A 27706-nucleotide genomic window follows, 5' to 3' on the forward strand; every position below is an offset into this window, starting at 1 on the left:
CATTAGGGTGAGAAGCCAGAGAGGAGTGGTGTAGAGTGGAGTAGAGTAGAATAAAGTGGTTTAGAGTGGTGTGGAGTAGAGTGTCATAGAGTAGAGTAGCATAACATGGAGTGGGAGACAGTGGAGTGGTGTAGTGTTGTGCACTGGCATGGAGTGGCGTAGAGTAGAGTAGAATGATGTAGAGTAGAGTGGAGTGGTGTACACTAGAGTGGTGTAAAGTAGAGTGGCGTACAGTAGAGTGGAGTGGTATAGAGTGGCATGGCGTGGTGTGGCATGGCATAGAGTGGAATAGAGTGGAGTTACTTAGAGTGAAAAGGCATAGAATAGAGTTCTTAGACTGAAGTGGCGTAGAATGGAGTGGCATCGAGTAGAGTGGTGTAGAGTAGAGTGGTATAGAGCAGAGAAGCACTGAGTAGCATGGAGTGGCGTATTGCAGAGTGCCATAGAGTATAGTGGAGTGGAATGGTGCAGAGAGAGGCATAGAGTGGCGTGTTGTGGAGTGGAGTGGTATGGCATAGAGTGGCCTTGTGTGGAGTAGCGTGCCATATAGTGCTTTGTTTGGGTGGAGTGGCATAGAGTGGTGTAGAGTGGCATAGAGTGGTGTAGAGTGGCATTGCGTGGAGAGGAGTTATATGGAGTGTAGCAGTGTAGCTAGGAATAGAGTGGCATAGAGTAGGGTGGTGTAGAGTGAAGTGGCATAGAGTAGAGTGGCATAGAGTGGTGCTGAGTAACACAGATATGCAAAAGAAACAATTGATGGATAGAATGCTGGACAATGCAAACATGCACCCCCAGTCATAAGGATCTGGGTTTAAGCCATCATTTTTTTGCTCACCACACCACCCCAGTTTGGACCCAGCCATATGCAAATCAGTCTTGCCCCTGTTCCTTGTGGGAACAGTCCAGCCCGAACTTTCAAGCCAGGACCTCCATGGACCGAAAACAAGCATCCTGGGACCGGTTTCAGGGCATCACCCTTCATCAGCCAGGCTATCTTGAATCCAGTGGTGTAGTCAGCACGGGACCCATGTCTGGGCATACCCTTCCCACTTAGGGCGACATATGCAAAAGAAACAATTGATGGATGGAATTCTAAACACATCCCGTTTTTCATTGAGAAAAACAGGATGCAATAAAAAAAAATATTGCTTTATTTCGAAGCAATCACAGACATGATGGTCTGCTGACCAGAGCAGGCCACCCTTTCTGCGATTATATCGATTCCTAATGGATCACAAATTGCAACCTACCTCATTAATATTCATGAGGTCTGTCAATTTACGACTCACAAGGAATCGCTAAATGAAACTATATGAGTTTCACACGTTATATATAGTGATTTCCTAATTGCGATTCGCAGAGAATCGCAATTAGGTAATTGCTATTCCTAATATTGATACTTCTGGCACCTCCAGTGGAGTGATGTAGAGTGGCACTGTGTAGAGTGGAGTGGAGAGTGGTAGAGTAGGGTGGAGTGGAACGGTGTAGAGTGGAGTGGCACACAATGAAGTGACGTCGAGTGGTGTGCAGTGGCGTGGAGCGGAGTGGTTAGTGTAGAAGGAAACGGTATGCCCAGACGTGGTCCTGTACTCACTATGCCACTGGATTCAAGCTAGCCTGGTTAATGAGTGGTGATATCCTGAAACCAGTCCCAGGATGCTTATTTCCGGTCAAGGGAGGACCTGGCCTGGCAGTTCGTGCTGGACTGTTCCCATTGAGAGCAGGGTCAAGACTGATTTGCATAAGGATGGGTCCAAACTAAGGTTGTGTGGTGAGCAAAAAAACAATGAATTAATCCCAAATCTGTGACTGGGGCGAGTGTTTGATTTGTTCAGGATTACGTTCACCATTTGTTGTTTTTGCTTTTGTCACCCTAAGTTGGAAGGGTATGCCCAGATGTGGGCTCTGTGCTCACTGTGCAACTGGATTCAAGCCCGCCTGGCTAATGAGGGGTGAAACCCCAAAACCAGTCTCAGCGTTCTTGTTTCCGTTCCAGGGAGGGCCTGGCCTGGCAGTTTGGGCTGGACTCTTCCCATGGGGGCTGATTTGCATATGACTGGGTCCAAACTGGGGAGGTGTGGTGAACAAAAAACACATGGATTAAACCCAGATCTGTGACCGGGGAGGAATGTATAATTTGTTCAGTATTCCGTCCATCAATTGTTCTTTTTGCAATTAGGAGGCAGCAAAGAAGAGTGACAATGAATCCAATGAATGGTAAGCAATGGGCAGGCTCCAATCCCTATACTGTAAACAATACCCCTCACAAGTGTATGTAGTGCATGTTCTGTTGCAGGCGTGACCAAAAAAGGAATTAGGCCCAGCTGAGGGTAGATGGATTGTCTTGGCAGCCGGGAATTGTTCCCCTCATTTTAGCGCTTGTAAAAAAGGGGGAGAAGAGGTCCACGTAAATCATGTAACTGAGGACATTATCGATTTGAGTGCTGTTTGAAAGTGTAGGTGCCAAATGGAAGCCACACCTTTCTCTGTAAAGTGAGAAATGAAATGAAATGAAATGAAATTGGATTTATAAAGTGCATGGCTGCCCGTAAGCGTCCCAGCCCTACCATGCGAAAATAAGAAGCTCTGAAGGGGGCAAGGGAATTTAAGAGGCTTTGGGAAAAAGAAAGAATTTGAGACATTTGCGAAATTTGCTAAGGGACGGTTCAGTGCGAATGTGTCTGGGGAGGGCGTTCCAGGTCTTTGCTGCATTTACCGAGAAGCGACGGCCTCCCGAGCGGGCTTTCCTAATTCTGGGGACTATGACCAGGTTTTCAAGGTCCGATCTCAAGGCCCGTGAGGGTCTGTACGGGCGTATCAGGCTACTTAGGGCCTGGGGTCCTTTGCCTTGAAGAGCTTTGTGGACAATGCATGATGATTTAAAGGAGATGCGCTCGCGCACTGGGAGCCAGTGCAAGGTTTTCAACAATGGTTTTGCTGATGCTCTTCTTGGGGCACCCCGGAGCATCCTGGCAGCAGCGTTTTGTACTCGTTGTAGGGTGTTGATAGTGGCTTCCGGGGCTGCCAGGAGCAGAGCATTACTAAAATCCAGTCTGGACAGGATCAGTCCCTGAATTAGTAATTTTCTAGATTGGAAGGGTAGCAGTGGGAGGACTTTCCGCACAGTTCGGAGCAGGCCGAAACATGTGCCTGCCACTTTCTGGGCATGTGCCCTGAAGGTTAGTTCAGGCTCGAACCATACCCCCAGGCTCTTGATTTTGTCTTTTGGTGAGGGCACCTCGCCCATGCAGGGGGGCCAAGATGTATTGGGTAGAGAGGAGAGTTGGTGACCCAGAATTAGAATCTCGGTTTTTGCTCCGTTTAATTTGAGCTTGGAGTTAGACATCCAGGAGAAAATTTCCGAGAGGCAGGCCGAGAGGTTGTCTGAGCATCCCGAATTTTGCGTCAGCGAGACGACTAGTTGGGTGTCATCAGCGTAGGTGACGCATTTAATCCCGAACGGGGCTACTACCTCCTCCAGTGGGGCCATATAAACATTGAATAAGGTAGGGCTCAGGGATGAGCCCTGGGGGACTCCACACTGGAGGGGAGTAGATTTGGACATGATGCCATTTTCCCAGATCTTAAATGCTCGTTCATCCAGAAGAGATTCCAACCATTTCAGGGCCATTCCCGTGATCCCGAGTCTTGCAAGACGATGGACTAGTATTTTATGGTCCACCGTATCAAATGCGGCGCTTAGATCCAGGAGGATCAGAACTCCGGATCCCCCTGAATCCAAGATGCATCTTGCTTCCTCAGTTACCACTATGAGGGCTGTATCAGTGCCCTGGCCTGGGCGGAAGCCTGTTTGCGAGCCACTCAACAGGTCATTGTTTTCTAAAAACCCAGAGAGCTGTTTATTTACAATTCTTTCAGCAATTTTTCCCAGACCAGGCAGCAGTGAGATAGGGCGATAGTTGGCCAAGTCGGCCATATCTAGGCCTGGTTTTTTCAGGAGAGTCTTGATTCTTGCTTGCTTCCAACTGGGTGGAACCACCCCTTTAATGAATGAAGCATTTAGTAAATCTGTTGCAAGGGGGGTGATGGTATCAGCTACTTGTTTGAGGATATACATGGGTGTAGGGTCAGATGGAGACCCGCTCTTCACTGCGGAGAGCGTATTGCGGAAGTCATCCATAGTGATGGTTCTAAGACTGTCCAGCCGGGGTGAGTGAATCGGGGCAGGAGGGGCTTCATCGCCAGCAACGGGGACAGCCTGTGGGAGGGAGTCAAGTATTCGTTGGACTTTGGTGTCGAAATACTCTGCAAGCAAGTCACATCTGGCTTCTGTACACTCCTGGTTGGTGATTGGAGTGGGGGATTTGAGCAGTTGCTTTACAATTTTAAAGGTCTCCTTAGAGGAATTGGCGGATGTGTTAATTTTTTCCTCAAAAAAGGCTGCCTGGGTTTTCTGCCGTGCAGCTTTATACAGTCTTAATGCCGCCTGATAGGAGAGCTTACTGTTGGCTGCCCAGTCCTTCCTCCAGGTGCGTTCCAGCTTTTTACAGTTTTTCTTGAGATCCCTCAATTCAGTGGTGTACCATGGTGATTTGAAGGTGCTACTTTTCTTTGTGATCTTTTTCAGGGGCAGTACTACGTTAAGGGAATTGGTAAGCCAATTCTGAAAATTTAGGTCTGCTAACAGAGGGTCCGATTCTGCCATAGGGGCCGTTTGTTCTAGGGCCTGGGTCCATTCTTCCACTGATAGTTTTGCCCATGCTCTCTGTAGAGTTCGCGGGCGGGGAGCGTTTTTTTCTTCTAATGGAGTTTTCCAGGAGAAGGGGACCATAAAGTGGTCCGACAATGGAAGTGGTAGTGGGGGCTTAACCGTAATGAGGCTATTATTAGAAAAAATGGGGTCCAACAAATGTCCCTTAGTGTGTGTACTCTCTGTGTTTAGGAGTGTTATACCCAGTGCTTTGAGGTCCGTACTGAGGTCAGAGGCCGCCTTGTCAGTGGGATCATCAAAGTGTGGGTTCAGGTCTCCCAGGACTAAAAAATTGGGCGACTGTGCTGCTGTCCCCAATATAGTTTCTAGTAGGGATCCTGTAAACTGTTTTAGATGACCTGGTGGGCGATAAATAAAGAGTCCTACCACTGAGTTGGTGGGGGAAGTTTGAATATGGAATTGGACACTTTCAGAATCTAAGACGCCACCATCCTCGATTCTACAGGAATAGGTGTCTTTATAAATTATTGCCAGGCCCCCGCCTTTCCCTTGTACCCTATGCTGACACTGAATGAAAAAACCATTTGGCAGGGCGGTGTTGATATCGTAATCTGAGTTCGAGTGCAACCATGTCTCAGTGAGGAAGAGTAAGTCCAGTTTGTTGTCTTCGATTAGTAGACTAATCTCAACTGCGTGTTTAGGTAGGGACCTGCAATTTAATAGTGCCATCCCAATATCTCTACAGGGTTCCCTGTCATTAATTATGTCAGGACAGTATTTACAACGAGAGAAATGTTCATCGAGGTAGTCCATCTGGGAACAGCACACTCCTTTCTTGTCCTGTAGAAGCCTAGAAATGCAGGTCCATTTCTTCACTGTAGGCAGCTGGATTACAGCACTACCTGAAGAGCCTACAGGAGGGCCCAGATTGCAACAGATACCTTCTAAATGATCATGTTTAGATGGGCATCGGAGCACCCAAATGGCAAAATGTCATTTTGCTTGCGGCTCTGAAAATACTTGTAGTGGACCTGCAGAAATGATACGAAGACAGTCGAAAACCTCTCTGAGATAAGACTCTGATATCCTGGCTGTTAGCTAACATGGATTCCCAGACTGATATTTAACTGAATTGAATTCTGAGGCCTGGCATGAATGGCTGTTGTAAGGCTATTGAATAAAACAAAAGGAAAAGCACTTCAGGCTGCCTAGCACTTAGCGACAAGCATATTCAAGCTAGCTCTCCCTCTCAGCACTCTCTTCCTCTTCCGCTCACTCCTTTGAAGGTGTTTCCGATTGGGCAACACCTACTGCACTTTGAATGATCACCAGGAACATACTGTGGAGGGCGAAGGGACATAAATGAAACTCTCACCGGTCACCCTTTAACACCCCTGCGGCAGAGACAAAAAGAAAGTTCTTTATTACAAAGGACACGCTTCAGTCTCAAAGGCACAGACAATCACAGCAGGGATCAGAAGAAAATAGATGAAATGAAGCCTCTGCTGCATGAAGAAATGGATTCGGCTCAGCCGCAGAGGCGGATTTAGAATATCCTGCAGGAAATAAGGGACAGTATTTGGTACCTTCAGCCCTGACCTCTCTGAGGATCTGCTAGAAAGGAATAGGAAGGAAATGAATGCGATCAGGGCGTTGAAGCAGCTGCAGGTCACAATATTGGGGTCAACATCATCGACGCCACAATATGGACAACCAGCCTATCGTCAAGGTAGCTATGAATGGGGAAGTATACATTTAGTATTATTAACTCCACGTGTACGTACCTTGATGATATATCAGCATTATTGAATCAATAAGTGCAGGTCGATGCTAAAACTCTGATATTGTCTTAGAACAACACTGAAAAAGAATACGTGGGTGTCTTTCAATGACTAGTCAAACGATCCACCACCCTGCTAATAAGGGCGCACACACACAAGAAGCCTAACAACAGACCATGCCCAATAAACTGTAGATTGCTGAACTGAGCAGTGCTTAATTTGAGCAGGTGTTTTCCGGTGCACAGCACCAGCACTTATTTGGCAACACTGGCACTTATGGGATTCTGCCACATGGTGGCACTGTCTGTCTATTTTAGATTGAGTACAACAACAGTTATTTATTAATTCAGTAAACATTCAAAAATGACTAATACCTGCCACCCAAGCCATTCTTATAGCTTCAGGGGTGAGGAATGTCTGAATTAAAGCGCTCTGATACCTGATATCTTCGGGTCGGGTTTGCGCTGTATAAAACTCTAAAAAAAAAAAAGTGATCACACTTGCAGGAGTGTAATGGTTAGTAGCTGTGGTGGTGCGGTTATTGACAGCACCGGTAGGGGGAATGGCATGGTGGGGTTGCAGTGGCCTCTTCACAAGAGCCCCGGCACTTAATTTTTTACAAATTAAGCACTGGAGGAACATCAAGTCACGTGAACAATTCTGTTCTTGACAGATGGGTGCATTAACTGTTTCAAGATGGTTGGAGCCCTTGGTCAACCCGAGGTTTTTAGATCCCTTGAACTCTGTTTCGGTGCCTTTCCAGAGGAAGAGATTTTATACTAAGCATCCTTACACAAGTTCACTAATTCATGCTCAAGGACGCCATTCTCTATGAACGAGTAAAATACGTTTGTTTTCAGGTCAATCAGGGTTTCCTGTTTCAGGAAGTATTTATTACACAGTAAAATGATGGGTGACAGAGACGCAACTAGGGCCACATTTCGGGAAGGGGGGGGGGGGGGGGGGTCTGATCTTTCCAGCAATATGCAGAGTGGAGATTCAGGGGCTCTAAGAAGGGGTGAAAACACAACAAAGCCTCGTTAGCAAGTAAATGCTCTTTTAACCCCTTCCGTGTGGGCGCAATTTTCGCACGTGTGTGTGAGTTTGTATTAGTGGGCGGGATTCGGAGGGCCGGGGGCCGTCCTCTGCACATAGCCACCGTGATGCGTGATGGCTCCCGGCCGTCACGAGCATGTAAGGGGTTAAAGACCTGTGAAGTACTCGGGTATGGCTGTGTTTGTGCCCGGGAAGCTGTCTCAGCACGGGCTGACACACACGACGGGGGAGGGCTGAAGCCCTTTGAGCCCAATGGGCGTTGCGCACCTGATGGGTGATGGACACCAATAGAATCAAAGGACACTGAATGGTATTTTAAAACACATCTTTAGCATTAGGCGAGTAGTAATTGATGATTGTTGAATTGACCTCTTGCACGAACTGACAAATAGGTAAACGGCAAGAGATGTACTTTCCCTCCTGTGGTGAAAGGCCCAAAAAGGGTTAAATGCCGTGAGTTCAGGGCCGAAGAGAAAATGGATTAAAATAGAGGCTCCTTCAGGGGAGTTTGGGAATACTGGTTCCCACAGTATGGTACTAATTATGTGGAGGTTTGTGTGGCCCAAAAATGGCAAATTTCAAATTAGCAGGAAACGTACTTGTTTAGAGGAAAATATGAGTCTCTGGTGCTTCTTGTAAACGAGGCCCATTAATTTTCAAAGGCAAATATTGTGTGCAGTGAGGTGAGAAGTGTGATGCTGTGGAAAATGCCCCCGGCATATGCACTGCTAGCAGCAACAGTCAACATTTGAAGAACTATGCTGTGTATGGTGGAGAGGGGAGGGGACACATTTTCCAGCTCTGAAATGTTTTTAAAAATAATTGCAGGTGTTTCATTTGGTTTCTAATGTATTGTGTGGCAAATTCAGGGGAAGGAAGGATTTATGTGGTCACTTAGTATGAGATGACTTAAGGTTCCAGGTGATCCAATTACCCCTCCCCCCCCCCCCGCCTCCCCGCACCGGATGTCATAAAAACGTGATTAAATACTGGAGATTATTGATTTAAACAACAGTGTCCCCCCTTTGACGGAATATGAAAAGGTAATGATATAAGATCTGAAGTAGTGCCATCTTCGTATGTGAGTAATTCATCTAATCTTTCCCCTTTCTTGTATTTTTAGTGGCACTTTTGTTGATTAGATGTAAAACCTAGGACTACAAATACCAGAATGCAAAACAAGAAGCAGGAGCTACTTGCACATAAATGCATTTGATACATATGCAGTGCTTTAAATGGGCCGGTACTGTCCGGTACTGAGTACCAACACTTTTTTTGTTTTGAGAAGACTATCTGCACTTCTCAAGGGAAACATAATACTTTTAATTGGAGAGTACTGGCATTTTTTTAGAAACAAGCAGGCACTCTGATACAGAGTACCTGCACTTCTATGTACATAGTGAGCATCAGTGATACAGACATTGATATGAGGTGTGCAGACATGACGTCTTAATGAGTTAAACACTCATTGCTGACATCAAGTGCTCTGTAGGTCACGTGTGACTAGTATTGCAAATAAGCCTTTCACAATTCTGTCAAAAGACACCAATCACATTGAGTAATAAAAAAAAAACACCTGTTGTATACATGCATAGATACTTCCAAAACTGTTGTACTGCGCTATATATAAAATTATTTACGATTACTGTTTATAGTTAAGCTTGACTGCACAGCTGTTGCAAAACAATGATATGAACATTACTAGAGTGGGGCTTTTGCCCCGCCCATATGTTGGGAGTCAGGAGTACATGTTTTGATTGGGCAGAATTTGTGTGTGTCCACAAAAAAGTGCTTGTACTCCACGGAGCTATGATCATTGTCTTTATTTATGCAGCCGTCTGAGTTTGATCTTTCAGGGGCATATGCATGACATTGTAATGCTATTAAAGTGTCTTAAATAACTAGATAATTTATGTTGTTTTTCTCTGGCAGCAGCACAGATGGGAGGAGGACAGTCATTAACTTACATAGATTTTTATGCCTGACTTGACAGTACAACTGACACCTGACCTTTTAACCTACATCAATATTATTCTACAGTTCTTTGCTTCCGCACAAATGCATATTTATTGCAATGCTATTTACTTGTGATGCTTCACTTTACGATACAACATTCTTTTAAAACCAGAACTATTGCCATTGCAAATGCTTGTTTTCATTATTCCTATCAAGGTCCCAGCATGCAATTTTCACTGGATTGTGCCTATGACCCTTGCCAGAAGACATCCGATGCTGATGGATGTCAATGGTGGTGAAGTGAAGGATGGCATAATGTGGAAGCTACTTTTACAGACCTGGCTTTTCCTTTAACAATTAAGTGCATTCTGGGAATTGTAGGTTTCATTCATTTTATTTTAATTCAATGAAACTATCTCATCTCACATGTACTCAGAAAAGCTCGGAACTTGAAAAGTGAAAGCCTTATGATAACGGAGTCAGTCATTCAGGAGTCATCCAGCCATACAGCGCTAAAAGTGATCATAAAATGGAGTCAGTTTGGAAGGAGGGTGCCGAGTTCTTGGGGCGACCTCAGTTGGTGCAGGGAGCAGCCCGACCAACTCTAGTCTTCTTGTCTGATTTCCCTCTCACCCAATGACCTGTCTATTTTCGTTTTTCTGTAGCGCTGCTGTCACTGAAGTTAGTGTGCTTTACATGTAACTAAAGAAAGCTATAATACAATATAATGATTAAGTCCATTTCATGATACAGTAAAGTAACAGAGTCAAAACTCAAAGTTGGTAGTAAGGTAGCAAGAAACAGAGATGTGGTCTAAACAGCTAGAGGTTCGACCAGGAAGCTGGGGAACCGAGGGGCATATTAGGAACAAATAGCCATAATTACCGCTAAATGTGCTTAGCGCATTTTTTTTCATCGCCGGCTAGCGCCGGATATATTTGCAGAGATAACGTGCTATTAGCAACGTTTATCTCCAAAGCGATAAAATATCCGGCGACATTGGCTCAATGCGTGAATCTCGCTGGAAATCCAGCGATATTCAGGCATCATCGCTAATGGGGACTTAACCTGAATATCCACCTCCAATTGCATATATAGTTTAAGAAGTGGTCGGAGCAGGCGTTAGGTTTTGGCGATAATCCCGCTTAGCGCAAATTTTTAATCGCACAGCCTGCCTTGCTAATAGGCGATAGCTGTGTTAGCGACTGCTTTCAGTCGCTAACAGGTTGGGTACGCCCACTTTGCATTTCATTAGCGATAAATATCGCTGACATGCAAAGCGGGCCCCAAACCTGTAGCTATCGCCTACAAGCTGGCGCTAACTGCTGTTAGCGACAGCTTGCTAATAGGGCACTAAAAATATCGCCGCTTTCGCGGGAAAAAGTCCAGCTAAAGTGGCGATATCGCCCTTGCTAATATGCCCCCGGGTTCGGGTATAGGCATGGACCTTCAACATCCTGTGATTCTGGGCAAATCACTTAATTCTCCCTGTGCCTAACAAAATGAATGTGTTTGTCTGTAACGCAACTTTTGCTTATGTAAGGCTCTCTGATACCTTCGTGTCGAGTTCGCGCTTTATAAAACTCCCACCCCAAAAATGTGTGCATGTCAATTTAAACAACATCTGAATAGCCTGGAAGTATAACTGGTGAATGGTTGCTTCAGAGTCTCAAAATTAGGTTATACAGCAGTGCTTCTTGACTAAGGAGGGTGGGGGGGGGGGCTCTTAACCTGGAGCTTTACAGTAGGCAGAAAAATCAGACAGACCTCCTACAATGCCCCCCTTCTGAAACCAGAGATCTCAGGATGTCCCATGTCAGCATCTTTAGCTGTCAGCATAAGCACCTGAACATCTTGTACCTGGAACAAACACGCGGTAGACATTTTAAATCAATAATGAGTTTTCAATCTTGTGTGACTAACTCATTTTGTCTTGCTTTTTCTTTCCATTCTGGAAACTGTTGACCTTTAACTGCAAAAAAAAATGAAAAAACTGGAAGCACCAATAAATAAAGAATACCAGCAGAAATTATACATCTACTCACAAAAGATATATGATACAGGTTAAAAAAATATTGGTTGCTCCTAGGTCATAAGGACAGATCTGTAGAGGACTGCCGTCTTCCAGAGTCTGCTGGCATACCATAACCTATGCTCCAAGAAAGTGAGCCTGGAATGGCGGCACACACCAAGACCTGTGGATCCCGTACAATCATCAAGCGCCCCACACTAAAGAAGTTCTACCATGAACATGGTGATGGACACATGGCTCAGCAGGCAATCTGTATCTGTAGAAACTGGGAGAAAAATGTATTTTAATTGTACAGTTTTTACTAATGTAGTACAAACTTGTCGTTTTGGCAGTTAGAAACATGTGGTGCATTGTATTTAACCAAATTGAAGATTGATTATGCTAAAGGATACTTAAAATTAGCACTTCACTAGTTAAAAAAAGCATTTGACAATTTTGCTGCATGAAAAAACATAAAACTCATACCGAGCTCTTAAACAGTTTCATAGGTTATAGCATCGTCGGACCACACTCTTATATGTTCACATAAACAAATGCATAATATGTGCAAAAGTGTCAGATGTCATGCAGCAGAACTAGTGTTTTACTTGCTTGTAGCTAGGTTCTTTCTCACTCACCTGCAAAAGTCCGGTATACTACTGCATCTGTCCCTCGCAGGTATATAGGTACAAAACGGTCAGACGCCGTGGTTTCGACGCTTGAGTTGAGCGGTAGGACTGGCGTTTTGTACCTATGGCAACCTGCCAGGGACACATGCGGTAGTATACCGGACTTTTGCAGGTAGGCTTTTGCAGGTAAGCAGTAGCTTACCTAAGAGATCCTGAAGAAAGCCATGACACTTGTATAGGTCAACAGGCTAAAACATGTTGATCACTTTCTAGTGCCACAGCCTCTAATGCCCGCAGGTCCACCACTCACTATTTTTTTTAACCGTAGCATTAGGTAGCAATAATAAATTGTGTTAGGCTAACCTCGTAGCTAGTGTTATATACTGTCTATATAGTACTGCACCCCCTCCACCACACACAACACCCACAATGGGTTTTATGACCACTCCTTCTACTCAAAAACATCCCTGAGCCCCCGTCACGACTAGGTTCGTGATGTGAGGAGGTATCCCAATGATGAAGCATGACACCTCTGGTGTGTGAGGGAACCATCCTAAAAAGGGACTCCCCCTTTCCTCCTCTTAGCATACTTGTTTCCACACACCATTCGCCTTGTGCGACCCCGGACCCAAGGCCTTTTTGTCTGTTTCATAGTCATAGAAAGGGGAGTTTGCCCTCGCTGGTCCTTAAATCTCCTCAGGCCCCCATTTTTGTGTTTCGTGGTAATTTACTTGCCAATCCACAGTTCCAGAGTTACCTGCCTAGACGTACAGAGCAAACCAATATGTTTCCATGCATGTGTTGTTTGATGTGCATATGCCTACAAAGTTTGTGAGTGAGTACATGCACTGCAGAACTGATTAAATGGTTAACTGATTAAACCGTACTTCTCTCATGCTGAGGTGCAGTATGGGGCTCTACAACTGTGAATGTGTTATTCCTAAAAGTTAACACCAAGACAGGAGTAAGACACAGCTGCTCACAGAAAACGTATGTTTTTTAGTTTTTGGTGGTATTGTTAGATGTGTGCTTAAATGGTTATTTTTAACATACTGTAGTTTCTGGATTTATTTTTTTAGCATAATGGCACACTACGGTGGGCCAAGGGTCCGTGATGTCACTTCCTGTAAGCTAAGATTAGGAGTTTAGGGTTTGAGATGCCTCTTCTGCTACCACATTGATTTAGTGCAAAGTTTCTTTTTAAGCACAATTGTCCACCACTGTGGGCCAAGGTTGGGTGATGTCACTTTCTGTATGCTAAGGAGTACAAGGCTTGCGATGCCTCCTCTGTTAACACATTGATTTAATAGAGATTTTCTCTTTAAACACGCACAATGGCCCACTCCTGTGGACCAAGGCTCTGTGATGTTCCTTCCTGTTTGCTAAAGAGTTCAGGGCTTGTGATGCCTCTTCTGCTAATTTGCATATGGCTGGGTCCAAACTGGGGTGGCATAGTGAGCAAAAGAACAATGGATTAAACCCAGATCAGTGACTGGAGGCGAGTGATTGAAAAGTTTCAGCACTCCGTCCATCATCTTATTGTGTTTACTATGTTCGCTCTAAGTGGCCAAAGGTATCCCCAGACATGGGTCCCTGGCTCGCTGTGCCACTGGATTCAAGTTAGCCTGGCTGACGAGGGTTAATACCCTGAAACCGGTCCCAGGATGCTATCACTCGAGAACAATGACCACTCAGCCTACCAGGTGCACTGCTTTTTCCTCCTCCTGGAGGTTAGATAAGTGGGAGAACACCATGACATTTAACAGGGCATCCCATGGTACTACAGGGAAGTAGAAAGGTTTGTGGAGGAATTTGGGCTGCACTATGTTGCTGCTAGCCTTTGGAAGCCCAGGACAATCCACAAACTCATCAGGACCAGGGACACCACAGAACCCGTGAGGGACCTGCCAACGGCAATGCACGTGTGGGGAAATGTATCCTCTCCAACCTTGACAAACAGACACAAAGACATTGCATGGATGGCCATAAAAGGGGGTCTGCCAGTAAGGTCATTCATGCACAGCAGGGGCCTATGCACGCACAGAAACTGCCCAAAGGGATATCGTGCAGAGGAAACTGCATACCATCTTTTCTGGGCCTGCCCCTTTGTCCAGAGATTACGGGCTGTCTTAAGACAAGAGCTGGACGCCAACATCTCCTACAAGAACATAACGCATCAGTCAATGCTGTACGGACTGTTTCCACACACACACCAGTTGAAGCTATCCAGGGGTGCTGGAGACCTCTGTTGTGTGAAGGACATTCTCCTGTACGCCAGGGCCCACCTGGTGACCAACGGAGATGTGGTGAGCAGGGAAGCGTGCCGCAGGATGGTGCACAGCCTGCTAAGGGACTAGGCAGCCATGGACAAAAAGGAAAAGAAGGAAGAGGAAGAACTGTAAAACAAACCCCTCCTTCCCCACTGGGCTCTTTCAAATGGCCCCATTAAAATCGTAACTAATCGACGCCTAAGCAAGTAAGTCTGAATCCCTACCCAATGGAATGTATATGGTAAAGTACATTTGAACAAAAGTTAAAGTGGACTGCCCTCCCTAAGGGGAGAGGTACCAATTCCTTAAAACCTATAGATTGCAAACTTTTAAGCACTTAAAAGTTTTTGACAACCAAATTTTAAAAAAAACGGTCCCAGAATGCTTGTTTCCAATCCAGGGAGGACCTGACCTGGCAGTTCTGGCTGGACTATTCCCATGAGGCACAGGGTTGTCTGATTTGCATATGGCTGGGTCCAAACGGGGTGGCATAGTGAGCAAAAGAACAATGGATTCAACCCAGATCTGTGACAGGGGTGAGTGGTTGAAAAGTTCAGCACTCCGTCCATCATCTTGTTGTGGTGCTATGCATCTTCTGCTATCACATTGTTTTTTTTTCACCTTATACTCACTTTGAGTTGGTCAACTACAATCACATTTGCATTGATGCGAAGACTACCTGTGCAAAATCCTTTTAACAGATTTCAAGTGGGTCCCACTTGCCTCACGGGCATTTTATAATATATGTCCAATGGAAAATAAGGCAAATTCACTAGTTAAATAAAACGACTAAATGAAACCAATACGTAGATTTAAAAAAATTGAATTTTTTTTACTATACCAGGAATCCAACAAATATTGGAAGAATGACGCAAGAAATCTAGCGTCCCCTTCAGAGCTTGATGGCAATGCAAGGGAATACAAATGCGATGTCTTCAAAAATGTAGGCATAGACATCTGAGTCTAAACAAACTGAAAGTCTTTAATTCTACATCAATTTCATTTTGTACAGAAAGTACAATATGCAATTGCGCAAACGACACGTAGCCTATGTTAAAAACTATTTAAAACTGGTCAAATAAAATGTTCCACTTTACATTGCAAGACAAGCTTTTCGGCGAAGCTGGCTGGGGACAGCTGCCTTGGGCAGCTGAACCGTGTCTGTGTTTTTCTACATTTTTCATTTTAACAGTTTATGAAATTGCAGATAGTGACGGGGACATTTTCCACAATTAATTCAAAAACAATATGCGGAGTAAATCCCTGCAGGAACAGGGCTGACTTGACCTGTGTGGTCTTTCCAGTCTCAGTGGATTCGCAGAGCTGGAAATCAGATGGTTTCTGTTTATAAAGCGCAGCCTACGAGCTAGAAACTCAGCTCAGCTCTGAAGAGAGAAGAGAGAGAAAAGAGAGAGACAGAGGGTGAAAGTGAGACTGCACAGACCCCTCTTCCCGCACTTACTCAAATCATGTTTTTATCAGAGTAGCCATTTTCACTTTGGTGAGAGTAACATCCAATACCTTCGTGTTGGTAGTCTTTTTACTAGATCTATGATAACACAAGCCAATCAGCTGCACCCTAACAAGCTGCACTATTCTGGAAGGGGAGCCGTGTTTCAAGATGGACTCCATGTACAGATTCCATTTGTTAATTTAAAAGGGATGTGGTCTCTTTTTCTTTCCTGGCTGTGGGTTTAGTTGTTTTTCTTTGGCCAGTTTACTTCCATACTAGTTCTGATATGCCGCCTTTGTTGTTAAAAAACACAGAAATCAGGAAATCTTACCTCTATTGTCTAGCACTGTCATATCTACAATGCATTTATGCTCTTTCACTCTCACTCCCCTCGCCGTTTTATCTTGAGGCCCTGAACCTAGCAGGAGCGGTTTAGGAATCATGGACACAACACAATGGCGCTCATGAAGCGCCGCAGCGTGCAATCTATCACGGTCCATAGGGCTTTGCTGTCTGCGTTTTCAGCCTACTTTCCAGCAAGAAAATCAATGGCGGGATTTGACTCAGAGCTGCATAATCGCAGCTAACCAGCATGGCGGCCTCCATAAATTGCTGGGGAATCTAATATGCATCTGCCATTCAGTGCACTTTCCTGGCTACAATGCCCCCCTGCCCCTCCAAAGCCCTTGGGGGGCAATTGCATATTTATATATAGCTGCATGCCGCTTGCGCAAGCATTCAACATTTATAAGGTGCATTTCTACCTAGTGGGAGGCTATGCCTTCAGCTACATATGGGGTGAGCGGTTGCGTGGCTGCAATTCAAAGAAACTATAGTGAGCACTGCAGGCACATCTGGAATGGGAGCAATGGTATTTGTTCATGTGTCATTTTTCAGACCAACATTTGTTGTGTAGCTTGTGTTCATGGGCATAAATTATGTAAATTTTAAAAAGAGGGTACAATCTCATTGCAGCTTTTAGACAGCTGGAAACACACACACACACACAAACTCTCCCTCTCTCTCTTTCTCTCTCTCTCTTTCTTTCTCTCTTCCTCTCTTCCTCTCTCTTTCTCTTTCTCTTTCTCTCTCTCTCTCTCTCTTTCTCTGTCTCCCTTTTTCTCTCACTCTCTCTCTTTCTCTCTGTTGGTCTCTGTCTACCTCTCTCTCTCTGTAGAAAAGAACCATTGAGGAAAATAGGACTGACTTAACTAAATTGTCACAGCTGGTGCAACATCATATTTCGCCGGTTCTTTTGTAGGTATTCTTTCTTAACTAGGTCTCTTTCTGCTAATATTTGGGTATCTAGGGTGTTTATACTCTTTTCCAGATCTGTTATCTCTTGCTTCATTTTCTTAGATTTATGTGCTCCTAAGCTAAGTAGCTTGCCCCTTATTACGGCCTTATATGCATCCCAGGTAACTTGTTTTGTTGTACCTAGTTTATTGTTTTCAAAAAAGTTTTCTGTTTCTATTTTAAGTTCCTGTACGATTTGCTGGTCTACTAACATAGCCCTTTCAACTGTAAATCTCTTTTGCGTTTGAACTGCGTTTATTTGAACAGTTAGCTGTACAGCGGAATGGTCTGATAAGTGGGCTGGTAGGTGAATTAAGTTTGTTACACTTTCCAGTAAGCTTCTATCTATCAAAAAGTAGTCTATTCTTGACCTATGCCCCAGTTTTTTGTTATGTAGTGTGTAGGGCTGACTTTTGTCTCCTTTTTCCTTCCATATATCTATCAGATCTAAGTCTGTTCTATATATTCCAATCCACTCCCTCATTTTCGGTAAATTGGGTTGCCTTCCTGGGGGGAACCTGTCTACTCTAGGATCTAATATGAGATTGAAGTCTCCTCCCAGGATTACCGGGGTAGTGGCAGATAACAGGTGTGTGTATACATTTTGAAGGGGCTCAGGGTCATCATGATTAGGGCCGTAGTAACCTACTATTGTATATGAGATGTTTTCCATTTTTATTTTAGCTAGTGCCCACCTACCCTTACTATCTACTTCCGAGGATTCCATAGTTGCTTTTAATGATTTTTTGATGATAATGGCTACTCCTTTGATGTTGCACCCTTGATTTGCACAGACATACGTATCGACCCATCTTAGATTTTTCATTGCCTGATCCCATTCCTCCTTTAGGAGATGCGTCTCTTGTAAGATAATGATCTCACTTTCAACTGTCTTGAGGTATTCTAGGATTTTATTCCTCCTACATTTTGTCCTCATGCCATTTACGTTCCAACAAAGTATTTAGATTTTTTTACTAATTTCTCCCATCTATCATGTTTGTTGTTAATGCATTTTGGTTACAAATACTCAATGTTTTAATAGGGGCTTCGACTTTCCGTTCATTCCATTTTTTCCAATATTTGAGGATTCTTTTTTTAGTTTTTTTCCCCATCTTGCTCCCCACCCATTTTTTGTTTTCTGAGTTTCTTTTGTTTTTTTGTTTTTGTGCTCTGTCCTTACCCTCCCTGGGGAAGCCTCCTTCTTCTTTTCTTGGGGTTTTCATCTTAACCCCTTTGTAGCTCCTTGACTCTTGACTTGACTGTGTGTGGTGTTTTTTACTTATCGCGCCCTACACTGATTTATTCTATGCTTTCTTGTATGCGTCTTTTCTTTTCTTTTTTTAAGTTCCATCTTGAAATCCTTTTTAACTTGCAGGATCTTCCATCCGGATATTGTCTCTCATTAGCTCGAGAAGACTTTTCACTTCTTCAGGATCTCTAATGTTCCTCATTTTGTTGCGCCACATGATTCTTAACGAGGGTGGAAACTTCATTTGCACTGCGGCACCCAATGATTGTAGTTCTGGCATGAGTTTCCCCAACTCCCATTGCCTGTCTTGTGATGCTTTTGACATGTCGGACCTGATCCTGAAGGACCATGAGCCTTTACTGAAGTTACCTTTTTTCAGGGCCTCACCAAGAATTTTCTCTTTTAATGTGTAGGTTTTAAAGTTAATGAGTATTTTCCTAGGTGTTTTCCTTTCTTTATTTTTTCCGAATGGGTCTCTATGAACTCTTTGCATGTCTTCCTTTAATTGCTCTGCATCAATCCAGGGAAAATGTTCCACCAAGAGTTCTACAATAAACTTCTTGATATCAGTTCCTTCTTCGTTCTCTGGCACATTTAGGATTCGTATATTGTTTTTCCTTGCTTGATTTTCGAGCGATTCCAGCTTCTCGCTCAGATATTTCCCCTCCTGTTTTAATATGCTTAGCTCTTTCCGGTTGCTTTCCACCCTTTTGTTCAAGACACTTACTTCACCTTCCACAGCTGTCACTCTCACTCCTAGTGCGTTTAGTTTACCGTCCAACTTCTCGCATACTTCTTGGATTTTATCTTGTTTGGCCTCTGATATGGTAAATTTATCTCTCATCTCAGTCCATATTCTCTCCAGAAACTCATTCGTCTGATTTTTAGGACTTGCTTTTTCAGCCTCTTGTGTCTTCTGTATGGTTTCCTGGTTCCTCTCCATATCTTCGTTATTTTTGTCCTGAGTGCCTTTTGCTGTGGCTACCTCTGCCATTTCTTGAGGTATAGGAAAAATTACTGATTCCTCTGTGAGCTGCGTATGCGTATGGCTTTTGTCCTCCGTATACTTTGGCGCTGCTCTGTTGATATTTAGCGTCTTGTGGAGTTCTTTAGGGCTCTCGGTTTGAAATGTAAGCGCAGTTACTATTGTGGGGAATCGGTTATTTTGTAGCTGTGTTAGTACAAACTCAGGACTTTCTGATAAGGGATCAAGTTGATTCGCCTTGTTTCTTACCGTGTGTGACTGCTGTTGTTTTTGGACTTTAAAAAAAGTTCTCAAAGAAGGGGTAATTTTGAGTTTACTTTTCAAGGCTGAGTCGTTTTTATCTTCAGCAATTTGTTTCCCACTATCAGTGCTATTTTTGGCAGTCTCTTGGAGCGTCCTTCTGGTCTTTTTAGTTTTTCTTTTATTTACTTCCCTTGGAGTAATGATCTTTGGGTACTGCTCCTGTTTAAGAAAGCTTCTATTTCTAAGGCTGTAGCAGGATACTACGTTCAGAGGCCCCCTATTTCTTTCTGCGCCCTTTTTATTTCCTGTGACTGGAGCCCCCAAGCTCTTGTGTCCAGTGGTTGAATCTTTATTTTGCACTGCTTCTCTCCTTTCTCCAAACCCCCCTTCCTCACCTTCCTCACCCTCCTCCTCTCCCTTTCCCAGTGCCTTGCTCATGTGTTGTGATAAGAAGTAATTTTCCTCCTTGTCTGTGAAGTAGGTGGTAAAGGGGTCAACGATGTGCTTCCTTGTACTAAAGGTACTGTTTAACTTTGGAACTGGGGCTTTCCAACTTGCACTACCTTTTTTGTGCTCCTCGCGTGAAAACAAGCCCAGCTCCGGCTTGTCTCTGCCGCTTATGCCCCGGAACTGAAAGCCGAGCCTCCCGGAAGCCTTCCTGCAGGTCGCTCTAGCTTTCCTCGCCACAGCCCAGACTCCCGTGTAGTCAGTGTTGCCGCACCTTAAACTCTGCGTGTGGGGGATTTCAAACTCCCTCCGTGGTGGGAGTCCGTCGGGGACCAGGTAAACAGTCATTTTCTTATGCCGTTCTTTATGCCGTTGTTCCACACTCCCGGAGAAAATGCCGATGTTGCCGATGTTAACTTATTCACCCAGGACCATTGATAAGTCTACATTCTTACCGTTTTACTGCAGCTCATTTCTTGATAGTATCGGTGTAGTCTAGCGCAATTTCTTGCAAACCTCAAGCGGAGTCTCGGAGCTCTCCGACCGGGCGTCCTACCCGGCCCCCATCTTCCCCCTCCCGAGGACAGACAAAAACAGAAAGACTCCTTAAGTGATATTCTCGAGGATAGAGTACGAACAAAATGGGAAACAAGCAAGCTGGCAAACCACGAGTATGGAGAAGGCTGCGGAAAATGGCTTGCATGGAAGCTAAAGACAGACATGGCAAGAAATAAAGTAAAGGGCCTAAAACAACATGATCAACCAAGTTTGATCACAGAGGAAGAGACAATTAGAAGAGAATTTGAGACTTTTTTCTCTGAACTATACACCGAAGACATTAGCCCATCTGAGGAACAGATAGAGGATTATTTAGGAGACATATCGTTCTTAGCCTTAACTGAAGAAGAGAAAGATGAGTTAAATAAAGAAATCACAATCACCGAGGTAAAGGACGTAATAAGAACTCTGAAGAAAGGTAAAGCCGCAGGTCCAGACGCATTGCCAAATGAGCTTTACATGACTTTAATGGAAATTTTATCCCCATATATAACGGAGTTGGTAAATCTGTCTTTCAAACAATATGACAAGCTGCCTGATTCTTGGAATGACGCGGTAATAACTATCATCTTAAAACCAGGAAAAGATCCTCCAAAATGTGAATCCTACCGCCCGATATCTCTGCTCAACGCAGACTATAAAATATTCACAAAGATAATAGCAGCTAGATAGACTGGGGAGACTCATGCCCCAGCTCATACACTCAGACCAAAAAGGCTTTACAAAAGGAAGACAACTACACGATCTTACACACGAACTCTTGAGCGCCATAGATATTGCCACACTAAAGAAGATCCCTCTAACGATATTGACTGTCGATGCCGCTAAGGCATTTGACAGAGTAAACTGGGCTTTTCTGAATAAAATAATGACCAAAAATAATCTAGGTAACTCCCTTTTACATGCCGTAGGAGAAATTTATAAAACTCCAAGATCCAAAATTCTGATTAATGGCAATCTTATAAATGATATCAGAATACAAAGAGGCACCAGACAGGGATGCCCCCTTTCTCCCTTGCTTTTTAATCTATACATCGAGCCTTTAGCAAACAAAATTAGAAACAACAAGGAAATAACCCCCTTTAAATATCAGGGATGGGAAAAAAAGATTGCACTTTACGCAGACGATCTGATGCTATTCACAGATAACTATACCAGCTCTAAACTAGCCATAGAAAATGTTTTAAACAGCTTTGGGGAGGTCTCAGGATATTTAGTTAACCATACCAAAACAGAAATCATGACAAGGAACACACACTTCAACAGCCCAAACGTCAGGCAAGAGATAAAATATCTGGGCATTTTAGTGAGTCAGGACCTAGACAAAATTCCACAGAACAATCTAAACAGAGTGGCACGTGAGGTAAGGAAATTACTTAAAGTATGGTCCAGCCTACCCTTAAGTTTTATAGGGAGGTCTAACATCATAAAGATGACTGTACTACCTAAATATACATACCTCTTTAACAACATTCCACTAGAATTTAAAAAAGACGCACTAAAAAAATTGCAGGGGGAAATCACTAGCTTTATATGGGCTTCTAAAGGAATAAGAATATCAAGGAAAAAACTCAGGAGAAAAAAAGAGAACGGAGGGATAGCAAGCCCAGACCTGGCGGAATATCACAGGGCATTTCACTTCAAAAATATGCGAACACTTTTAAAAATTCATCAATATTACCCAGAACATTTACAGGCAATGACAGAAGCTGAGGACCATTTTCTTTTCAAGTTTGGACGCCAAAAGTACTTCAAAAAAATCAAACTAAAGATATTAAAGGAGGCAGCTAAATTATGGCTCCAAATTAGAAAAATTCTAAACATTCCCTATTATAGCTCAATGGCACCGGTATGGGATTCACCGGGAACCCCGGATTGCTTAAAAGACGCTATGGCCAACCCTCTGAAACAAGCTGACATCAAATACTGGGGCCGACTTATAAACGGATCAACACTAATCTCCTGGGAAGAACTACACACGATTTCCAACGGGAGAGTTTCAAAATTCAAGTTCTATCAACTAAACAGCTGGGCAAAAACAATTCCGGTAAACGACAAAGACAGTAAAAATCTTGAAAAAGAAATGATAAAAATTTTACCCATAAATAAGGAAATTGCAAAGTGGTACTGGACCTTTATAATGGCAGGAGACGAAAACATTCAGACTGAAGATCAAATTTGGGGGAGAGACCTGCCTATGGTAGATCTAACCAGAATATGGGAAGAGTCTCTAAAGAAATGTTGGTCAACACTAAAATCAGCTGCCTTGAAAAGAAATCATCTTTACACACTACACAGGGCATATTGGATACCGAAAAGACTATCCAAATTTAAAAATGCAGGAGTAAAAAAGTGCCCTAAATGTGGAGAAGAGAGAGCAGACGATGTTCACATGTTTTGGAACTGCCCATTCCTGGAAAAGTTTTGGGAAGAAGTTGGTAAGACTCTAAGCTCGATTTTCCAAAGACAACTAAATGTAAGTACAAGTCTTATTCTCTTTGGGATTGGTAGTTCAGGAGAAGGGCATGAACTAATAGTAAGTGAAGCAAATCTACTTTTTGTATTAATGGTGATAGCAAGAAGGGAGATTTGTATTAAGTGGATTGGGCCATCGCCTCCAACACATGGAGAATGGATAAATTCAGCCATTAAGACAAACAGACTAGATAGAAGAGAGAAAGTTAGCAAGAGATATAAATACTGGGAAATCAAGGAAAACTACCTGACCTCTAATGTGAGGATAGAACATACGGTCCCATGATTAATGCGAAAGCATTTTCTGGTTGATGAGTATAATACTCATAGAGTAGCCAAGGTGGCTAGCTCCTCTCCCCCCGACAACAGAAATGTTAAAATGTAAATGGCTTAAAAGGGCTCCTCTGATACAGCGAAATAAGGGAAACTCCCCAACCAAGAAATACCAAGGGGCAGTGACGGTATAAAAGTACAGAGGCAGAGACCTGAATTTCCATACACATAGAATTTTCGCAATATGAGGACTAGAATAAAAAATAAAAAAAAAAATCATATTTCGCCGGGTTGTTGTTTTGTCACTTTTTTTACTATATTATGAGGCGCTTAAGTACTGCGCACCTAATATTTGTTTAAATATTGGTTATATTTGTCTAAGGATGGATTAATTAAAAAAAAAGAGTTTCAGTTTATAACAGAGTTTTTTATTTGTATGGCGAAGCGCAAATATTTGTTACCAGACTGTTAGAAATGGGGGTCTCTAGTTGGTAAGGGCTTGCACCTTTGGCCAAATAGGGACCCTTCTTCCTAGTCAGGATAAGGGAGTTACACTCCTAAAATAACCCCTGCTCACCCCCTTGGTAGCTTGGCAGGAACAGCCAGGCTGATCTTAGAGGCCATGTGTAAAGCATTTGCATATAACCAACAGTAATACAGGGTAAGCACTACAAAAGGACACCACACAGTTTTAGAAAAATATCCAATATTTTTATATACAAGATGAAAAACAATTAAAATCCACAACGCACTACTTAAAAATCTACAGTTATCAAAATACGCTTTAAAAACAGTTCCTTGATGTCAATAGCTCTGTCCGGGGCTATCACGGCGTTGTGAGCAAACAAATCCAAACAGTTCAGGCTAGTCGCTGCATCGCGGACCAGCTATGGTGTGGGGAAGACCCACAAACAGGACCTGTTAGAGATGCAGGGCGCTGAGGCCCTTGAAGTCACTCGCGTTGCAGGTCGAGCTCCTTTCTTTTGGGATCAGGAGCACTGGCCTCGGCAGGCGAAGGGTGCTGCGGTGCGAAGTGCAGCAGTGTGCCGTGTAGTGCCCTTAGGTCATGGTGTGAGCAGCGGCTCGGTGGCGGCGTCAGATGGCGGCGTCAGTGAGACCAGGGTCACGGTGCTCGCCATGGTGCTGGCAGGTCACGGTGCAAGCAGCAGCATCGTCGCTGCTGAAGCGCTGTCATCGGCGGACGAACAGGAGTCGATGGTGCCAGCGTCGGTAGGCCGAGGCTGCTGTGCGGGATGAGGGCGGTGCATCGTGTAACTTTACGAGCGCTGCCCTTGAACCACAGTGTAAGCAGAGGCACTGATTTTGGCATGGAGCGCCGGCATCGGGGAGGCCAAGGCGTCGTCGTGAAGCAAGGCGGTGCAGAGTGAGTGGCCCACAGGTCACGGCGTGAGCAGCAACTCGGTGGCGGCGTCAGCAGGTGTCGTCGGTGAGACCAGGGTCATGGTGCGGCATTGCGGTGGTGCTCTCTGCAGTGCCCAGTCTTTGGCGTGAAGCGAGGTGGTGCGGAGTGCGGTGCCCACAGGTCGCAGTGCGAGCAGCGGCTCGGCGGCGGCATCAGCAGGTGTCGTCGGTGAGACCAGGGTCCCGGTGCGGCTTTGCTGCAGTGCCCTCTGCGGTGCCGTCAGGACACGGAGGCAGCAGCATCGTAGACGTTGTTGAGTTACTTTTCCTCTGTTGCAGTACAAAACACACAGTCCCCAGTGATGCGGGCAGAAGAGCTTGAGTCTTTGCGGTTCCTGAGACTTTGTGAACAGGAGGCAAATTCTACCTCAAACCCTTGGAGAGACTCACAAATAAGGTTGCAGAAAGTCCAGTCCAGGCCTTTCACTGCCCAAGAAAGAAGCAGCCAATGTAGGTCAGCACAGCAATGTGGTTGTTCCTCTTCACAGCTTCTCCAGCTCTTCTTCTTGGCAGTCTTCTTGATCCAGATGAGTTTTAAAGTTCAGGGGTCTGGGCCCCAGTATTTGTATCCAAAAATCCTTTGATCATCTAGGCAGAGGGTGTCTGTGCCCAGCCAGAACCAGTTCTGCCATCTCTGGTGTGATATCCCGGCAGGAGCTGGAGACGGCATTGTCAGAGGCAGACCAGGCCCTTTGAGGTACAAGGAAATCTCCTCCCTCCTCCCCCTTCGCAGCCCAGGTCTATTCAGCCCTTTCCTGACCTACCTAGACTTTAGGGAGCCACTCCTGCTTCCTAGCCATCTGTCTTACAAAACCCAGACAGACAATCCACATTCCGAGAGAGGCACACAGGGTGACTGAGCAAGAAAATTCCTACTTTCTAAAAGGGGTATGTTCAAACACAGAATGTAAAAATCAGCTTTACTTAAAGATGCATCTTTAGATTCTGAGTTCCTTTATAGTTCCCAGGGCCAGTTATGTTTATAAGATGTTATCAACAGACTTCCCATTCTGTCCTATGGGGTACAGGTAGCCTTACAAAAGTGAAAAACGAAATGGGCTTTAATTCACTATCAGGACATGCCACACACACACCGGGGCATGTCCTACCTTTCACATACACTGCACCCTGCCCTTAGGGGTACCTTGGGCCTTCCTTAGGGGTGCCTGACATGTAAGAAGAGGGAAGGTTAGGGACTGGCCAGTGTGTGCACAAAAAACTCTTTCTATGTTTTTAAAGGCCGATGCCCCCCCCCCACCCCCCAGAATGAATATTAATAATGAGAAAAAATGGTGGGCGTGTAATGCAAAAGAGGATCGGGTAAAGGGACTAGCAATGGGGAGTAGGTGGGGAAGGGGAAAAAATCACATGATGGAGAGAAACTCATTGGCAGGGGGAGATAAGGCAAAACAATGCGCAGAGAGGGTGGAAGTTTGGCTGGGGAGAAGCACATGAGTGAGCTTGCAACACTAGGGAGAAGGCAACAAGGAGCGTGGGCATTGGTATTTGGTAGGGGGAGAAGCAGAAGAGAGAGAGAGTTGGGAAACACATGCATTCTCTTTGAACACTTCAGCAAAAACAAAAAAGAAATTCCTATAAGTGAACAATGGAAGGATAGAAGCCAGCCAATCAGAGAGACTGTAAAGAAGCTATGCTGCAGGGGAGGGGCACACACAAGATGGACAAGCTATGAGAAGGGAAGCCATTGAATAAAAAGCAAGCACATTAAAGTGACAATAACGCCTTTTCAAATAAATAAATAAATACATGACAGTAAGGGGTGGATGAGCTCTAACCCCTGTACATTTTTGGTAATCCCAGAATTTGGTCTTTTGCAACCATACAGCTTATTCTGTCTGCTAGACTCCACATAAAAATCAGTACAGCAGAAACTGTGTCACCAACGAAAGGCAATATTTCTTCAGTGACAAAAAAAAGCAAGAAACTTACACCGAAAACTATACGACTCCTTACTACAAAATGCAATGTACCCAAATAGCTCCAAACCAAAGACGAGTGACACAAACCAATGTAGAAAGCTCACTTCAGAAACAGTCAGCTGCATAAGTAGAATCTCAAGCTTTGGTCAATGCACTTCCAAAACTCCTCTTAAACTTACAGTCCACAATATTGGTGAGTCCAACAAACACATTCTAAAAGTAGTAACTGCAGCATTTAGTCTGGGTTCCTAGGATATCAACCCACAAAACAGAAACACCACACAAAATTTAAATAATCAAAAAAGAAGACAACTCCAGAACAAATCTGAAAGCCCAAGAAAAAGAATGAATTTGTAATTATCAAACATCTGCTGTGGAGTTGATGTTTGAGAAGTATTTGATGTCACTGATAAATGTAACTGTCCCATTTAACTATGACATCAAGAGAGCATCCCTATAAACATGTAGCATTTGTCTTGAGAAGATCAGCTGAGAGAATCTTACACAGAGGGAGAGGTGTGGTGCAGCGGCCAGAGTGGCTAACTCCAGAGTGCGGGGATTACAGTTCGATCTCCGGTGCCGAAGGCAGCTCAGCTCAGCATCATGTAACTCTGGGCAATTAGCTCACTTAATCTCCCCGATGGTCCCCAGCGCCTTGAAACCTTAAGGGGTGATATGATTGCGCTTTACAAATATGGTTTGTTTATGTTTCCAATGTTCTACTTGGATGAAATATCAGATGATGTATGATATGATACAAAAAACATATGCCTAAACACTCAGAAAAGGTCACTCGGGAATACAAACATTGGCAAAGCCAATAGACATGGCTTACGTGTGGTAAAGCATAAGAATGCACAATGTTTGATAGTGGTAATTGTGAAGGAAAGGAGAAAAGGATAATGGTTTTGGTAATGATGATGTAGGTGGTGATGGTATTGGTGGGGATTTTGTGTTGTTAATGGTGGTGATGGTCGTTATGATGATGGT

The sequence above is a fragment of the Lissotriton helveticus genome, chromosome 10 (assembly GCF_964261635.1).
Source record: "Lissotriton helveticus chromosome 10, aLisHel1.1, whole genome shotgun sequence".
NCBI lineage: Eukaryota > Metazoa > Chordata > Amphibia > Caudata > Salamandridae > Lissotriton > Lissotriton helveticus.